Source organism: Silurus aristotelis, assembly GCF_946808225.1.
Source record: "Silurus aristotelis genome assembly, chromosome: 15".
In the NCBI taxonomy this organism is placed as follows: domain Eukaryota; kingdom Metazoa; phylum Chordata; class Actinopteri; order Siluriformes; family Siluridae; genus Silurus; species Silurus aristotelis.
The window spans coordinates 15,554,634-15,561,560 of NC_139588.1; positions in this window are offsets into that span (position 1 = coordinate 15,554,634).

Genomic DNA, 6,927 nt, shown 5'->3' on the forward strand with positions numbered 1-6,927 from the left:
TCTATCTATCTATCTATCTATCTATCTATCTATCTATCTATCTATCTATCTATCTATCTATCTATCTATCTATCTATCTATCTATCTATTCAATGGGATATGCAGAACACGTGTGTGTGTTATATATAATATATACATACCCTGTTATATATATATATATATATCATAAACACATACAGATAAATACACTACAAATGATGAATTATTGTTTCAAATCACTTTTTTATAACATGAATGTAATAGATCCTAAACTAACCTGATCAAATTACATTCACTATACAGTAGCTGATTTGACATTGCGCATGCGCCTTACGGTCGGATAGAAATAGCCGCAAGTCGAAGGAAAACTTCCTGCAATACATGTTGCGTTACTGACTCAAGGACAAGAAAGATCTGGATGGAAAAATATGGTGAGATTTTACAAGGTAAGATAAATCCTTTATTTATACATTTTATTCAATATTTGATAAAACTCTTAGTTGTGCTTTGACTGCAGTCATGGACTAATTAACTATTATCCACCTTTTATTAATAATAAATCAATAAATAAATATTTAGAGTAACTTCGATCATTTTCAGATGAATTTAATTTAATTGAATCACATTTTATTGAATTCCGGCGTACATTTTTAGTTTGCTAATAGGTTCACTCTCAAACATGAATGTTTTCTACATGTAAACATTTATAGATGTATAATTATAATTAAATCTGTTAGAAATAATGTGTGGCTTTACTCATTGTAAGATTTACCGTCAACTATATGCATAATATAGTTATTTGTGTATGATTTGTCATCTCGAGATTTATTTTACTTTGCTGGAAGTATCCTTTCCAATATACCAAACCGTTGCACAAACAAACTTGTATACTGTATAATAAAGTTATCTACATTTAAAGGTTTGATTTTTATGTTAAGACAAATTGTGTACATGATGTGAAACATTGTAAAAAAAAAAAAATCTAACTATAATATTTCCATTATAAAGAGTATTTACAAGATCCTAACTTTGTGGTTAATGCATGTGGGCTTTCCTTTTCAGTTTATTTGATTGGTTTTCTATGTGGTTCAAGTCAGGGAACATGGATGTGGTTTTATGTTTTGTATCTTCATCTTGCTGGAGACAAAGGCTCCAACTGTGATCAGCTTTCTGGTGAGGCAGTCAGGTGTTCATTTAATGTTTATATTTAATAGACCCAAATGGCATGTATCCTAACAAATTGTCCAGGTCCTATGGCAAAAAAAAACCATGCTCCAAAACATTTAAGAGCCACCACGTATTTAATTGTAGATATGAGGTACTTTTCCATATGGCGATTTCTTTCTGTGCGGCAAATCTACCTTTGGCGGTTTTTTTTTTTTTGGGACAAAAAGCTCTATTTTGTTGTCATCTGACCATAGAACCGAATCCAATTTAAAGTTTACCGCAATGTTTTAGACAGTAGAGGCTTTTTTCCTGAAACCCTTCCAAGCAACATCATGATGTACATTAGATGATGTTGAATTGCAGTTTTGGAACCCAGCCATTAGGGGGGCACAAGCCAGTGCACTCTTAGTGCCGGTCCCAAGCCCGGGTAAATGGGGAGGGTTGCGTTAGGAAGGGCATCCAGCGTAAAACATGTGCCAAATCAAATATGTGGATCACAAATGAGAATTTCATACCGGATCGGTCGAGGCCCGGGTTAACAACGACCGCCACAGGTATCGTTAGCCGACAGGGTACCGGTGGAAATTGGGCTACTGTTGGCCGAAGGAGGAGAAGGAGAGGAGGAAGACGTCTACAGAGACGGCGGGAAAAGGAGCAGTGTAGGAGAGTAGAGGTTCGGGTTGGTACTTTAAATGTTGGTACTATGACGGGTAAAGGGAGAGAGGTAGCTGATATGATGGAGAGGAGAAAGGTAGATATGCTGTGTGTTCAGGAGACCAAGTGGAAAGGGAGTAAGGCCAGGAACATTGGAGGTGGGTTTAAACTGTTTTATCATGGTGTGGATGGAAAGAGAAATGGTGTAGGGGTGATTCTGAAGGAAGAGTACAGTAAGAGTGTAGTGGAGGTGAAGAGAGTTTCTGATAGGGTGATGATCGTGAAGGTGGAGGTTGAAGGGATGATGATAAATGTCATCAGTGCCTATGCTCCACAAGTTGGCTGTGAGATGGAGGAGAAGGAAAGATTCTGGAGTGAATTAGATGAAGTGGTAGATGGTGTACCTAGGAAAGAACGATTGGTGATTGGGGCAGACTTTAATGGGCATGTAGGTGAAGGGAACAGAGGTGATGAGGAGGTGATGGGTAGGTATGGTTTCAAGGAGAGGAATGTGGAAGGGCAGATGGTGGTAGATTTTGCTAAAAGGATGGAAATGGCAGTGGTGAACACGTATTTTAAGAAGAAGGAGGATCATAGGGTGACGTATAAGAGTGGAGGAAGGTGCACACAGGTGGATTATGTTCTGTGTAGGAGATGCAACCTGAAGGAGATTGGAGACTGTAAGGTGTTGGCGGGGGACAGTGTAGCTAGACAGCATCGGATGGTGGTCTGTAGGATGGTTTTGGAGGCGAAGAAGAAGAGGAGGAAAGTAAGGATTGAAAGAAGAATAAGATGGTGGAAACTGAAGGAGGAAGAGTGTAGTGTGAGGTTCAGGGAAGAGGTCAGACAATGGCTTGGTGGTGGTGAAGAGGTGCTGGATGATTGGGCAACTACTGCAGGAGCGATGAGGGAGGCAGCTAGAAAAGTACTTGGTGTGACATCTGGAAATAGAAAGCAAGACAAGGAGACGTGGTGGTGGAATGAGGAAGTGCAGGAGAGCATTAGGGGAAAGAGGTTGGCAAAACAGAAGTGGGATCGACAGAGTGATGAGAAAAGTAGGCAGGAGTACAAGGAGATGCGGCAGCAGGTAAAAAGGGATGTGGCGAAAGCCAAGGAAAAGGCATATGAGGAGCTGTATAAGAGGTTGGACACTAAGGAAGGAGAAAAGGATTTGTACCGATTGGCCAGGCAGAGGGACGGAGCTGGGAAGGATGTACTGCAAGTTAGAGCAATAAAGGATGGAGAGGGAAATGTGTTGACTAATGAGGAGAGTGTGTTGAGAAGATGGAGGGAGTATTTTGAGCAGCTGATGAATGAGGAAAATCAGAGAGAGAGAAGGTTGGAGGATGTGGAGTTGGTGAAGCAGGATGTAGATAGGATTAGTAAGGAGGAAGTGAGAGCAGCGATTAAGAGGATGAAGAATGGAAAGTCGGTTGGACCAGATGACATACCAGTAGAAGCGTGGAGATGTTTAGGAGAGATGGCAGTGGAGTTTTTAACCAGATTGTTTAACAGGATTCTGGAAGGGGAGAGGATGCCTGAGGAATGGAGAAGGAGTGTGCTGGTACCGATCTTTAAACATAAGGGAGATGTGCAGACCTGCAGTAACTACAGGGGAATTAAGTTGATCAGTCACACCATGAAGTTATGGGAAAGAGTAGTGGAAGCCAGGCTGAGAGAAGAGGTGACCATCTGTGAGCAACAGTATGGTTTCATGCCGAGGAAGAGCACCACAGATGCCTTATTTGCTTTGAGGATGTTGATGGAGAAGTATAGAGAAGGACAGAAGGAGCTGCATTGTGTATTTGTGGATTTAGAGAAAGCGTACGACAGGGTGCCGAGAGAGGAGTTGTGGTATTGTATGAGGAAGTCAGGTGTGTCAGAGAAGTATGTGAGGGTGGTGCAGGACATGTATGAGGACAGTGTGACGGCAGTGAAGTGTGCAGTAGGTACGACAGACTGGTTCAGGGTGAAGGTTGGACTGCATCAAGGATCGGCCCTGAGCCCTTTCCTGTTTGCAGTGGTGATGGACAGGTTGACGGACGAGGTCAGACAGGAGTCTCCCTGGACTATGATGTTTGCAGATGATATTGTGATTTGTGGTGGGAGTAGAGAGCAGGTTGAGAAGAGCCTGGAGAGGTGGAGGTATGCGCTTGAGAGAAGGGGAATGAAAGTCAGTAGGAGTAAGACAGAGTACATGTGTGTAAATGAGAGGGAGGGCAGTGGAGTGATGCGGTTGCAGGGAGAAGAGGTGGAGAAGGTGGAGGAGTTCAGGTACCTGGGGTCAACAGTGCAAAGTAATGGAGAGTGTGTTAGAGAAGTTAAGAAAAGAGTGCAGGCAGGGTGGAGTGGGTGGAGAAGAGTGACAGGAGTGATTTGTGATAGTATGGTATCTGCAAGAATGAAAGGGAAAGTTTATAGGACTGTGGTGAGACCTGCGATGTTGTATGGATTAGAGACAGTGGCATTGAGTAAAAGACAGGAGATGGAGCTGGAGGTAGCAGAGCTGAAGATGTTAAGGTTTTCGTTGGGAGTGACGAGGATGGACAAGATTAGAAATGAGTTTATTAGAGGGACAGCACATGTAGGATGTTTTGGTGACAAGGTGAGGGAGGCGAGATTGAGATGGTTTGGACATGTGCAGAGAAGGGACATGAATTATATTGGTAGAAAAATGCTGAAGATGGAGCCACCAGGTAGGAGGAAAAGAGGAAGGCCAAGAAGGAGGTTCATGGATGTGGTGAGGGAAGACATGCAGGTAGTTGGTGTGAAAGAGGCAGATGTAGAGGACAGGGTGGTATGGAGACGGATGATCCGCTGTGGCGACCCCTAATGGGAGCAGCCGAAAGAAGAAGAAGAATTGCAGTTTTGGATTTGGGCTCTAAAATGCAACTCCTTCCATTTTTCAGTTGTGATCCTTGGAGATTTGGGCCACTTAAACCATCCTATGCACAGAGCATTGAAACAATATAGACACATTTCCTTATTTAGGTTAATTCATAACATTTCCAGTTGATTGGACCCAGCCAATATGATCTAATCACCCAAAGCATGCTGTCGCTTATTTAATCCTTCCTGGTACCACACACAAACATGGCTGGAGACCTGGGAATTGGTGTGTCTTCAGCATCATGAAAGATGTTCCTCCCACCACACTGCCCAAAATTCTAAACTCCTATCATCGCACCATGTTCCATAAAAGAAAGAGAAATTTAAGATCTTGGCTGATGAAAAAGCCATAGCAAATATATATAAATAAAATGTTCTGATATTGTCAATTCAAGAAGCGTTTATTGTCATTTCAACCATATATAGCTGACGCAGTACACAGTGAAATGGGACAACGTTTCTCCAGTACCCTGGTGCTACATAAACAACATAAAGCTACATAACTTCTTGCTGGAGTCCAAACTGCACAGTGACATTAACTTTCATACAACAATAAAGACAAATAATAATGCATATCCTTCTCTTCCTGTCACCCCTCCTCTCTCTCTCTCTCTCTCTCTCTCTCTCTCTCTCTCTCTCTCTCTCTCTCTCTCTCTCTCGGTTTCTCATCAACGCCTTGGTTAGTTTCATGAAATTCCGGAGTAGGAACGGGCGCTTTGAGGATGGATTGGACTGTAGTTAATGTCAACAGAGTGCTACACTGACTCAGGACTACAGTTTGCTTCTAATCACCATCACTTTACCCCGCAACATTGTTTATCTGCAATAAATGGACATTCGGTGAGGATGGGTTTCCTCTTCAATCTGGTTTCTCTCAAGGTTTCTTCCTTTGCCATCTCGGGGAGTTTTTCCTTGCCACAGTTGCCACCGGCTTGATCATCAGGGACAATCTTAGTTATTAGAACATATTCATTTTTTACACAGATTATCTGTGTAAAGCTGCTTTGAGACAATGTTCATTGTTAAAAGCGCAATACAATTAAAAATGAATTGAATTGAATAACAAAAAAACACAGAGCTAAGGACTAGTAAGTGTGCAACCTGGTGCAAACAGTGCAAGACAAGACAGTGCAAGACAACACAAGACAACACCAAACAGTGAAGGACAAATACACAAAACACAAAATAGCACCGCCAGGATACCTTCTGAGTACCTTTAGTGCAGTGTGCAATACAGAACTGGATACAGGAGTGTAAAAATAAAATGTAATATAATGTACACAAAATGTACACATAGGTTGTGCAAAACAGCAATAGCAGCAGTCAAATGATGTACAAAAACAGCATGTAAACAGTTGTGTACTGAAAAAATTATATAATAGGTTTTTGGTTAAGTGGTAGTCTAGCGGTTAGGATGCGGCGCTCTCACCACTGCGGCCCGGGTTAGATTCCCGGTCAGGGAACCAACCCCAGCCATTAGGGTTGCACAAGCCAGTGCACTTAGTGCAGGTCCCAAGCCTGGATAAATGGGGAGGGTTGCATTAGGAAGGGCATCCAGCGTAAGAACATGCGGATCACGAATATGATCCGCTGTGGCGACCCCTAATGGGAGAAGCCGAAAGAAAGGGAAAAAAATCTTTAAAAAAAGAAAAAGTTCGACAAAAGTAAAAGATTTTAATAGGATGTACTGATTTTGTACAGATGTTTGAAAATAGACTTGATAAGTAAATTTAGGGTAGAATTTTAATTGAGAACTAATCTGATCTAGTAAAAACAAGATTTATGTACTTTTAGGTGTTCTGTGTTTTTTTTATTATCACTGGTCAGTTGTGTTTTTTTTTTGTTTTTTTAAATTACAGTTTTATTTTCATTTTGTTAATACAGTACTAGTTTTTGGCAGAACTGGATAAGGTGTTGGTGGCACTACCACTGATTGCCCACCAGGGGCATAAAATATCCAGACAGAAATGAAATTGAATCACCACTGATTTTAGTTGAATCAGAAATTAAATATACATATAATTTTAAGTCTATAATGAAAGGGTTGAAGGGTTGCTTGCTTTTACAACATTTACAGTTGGACAAAAACAATATATACACAAAATAGAATTACAATTGCTATTAGAAAGTGGGCGAAACGAAATGTATTTTGGTCTCCTTTAGCTCACCGTACTCCCCTCAGACCCCTCCCCGTCTTTAAAAACTACACGGCGGGATTTGATTGGATGTGGAGGGTCC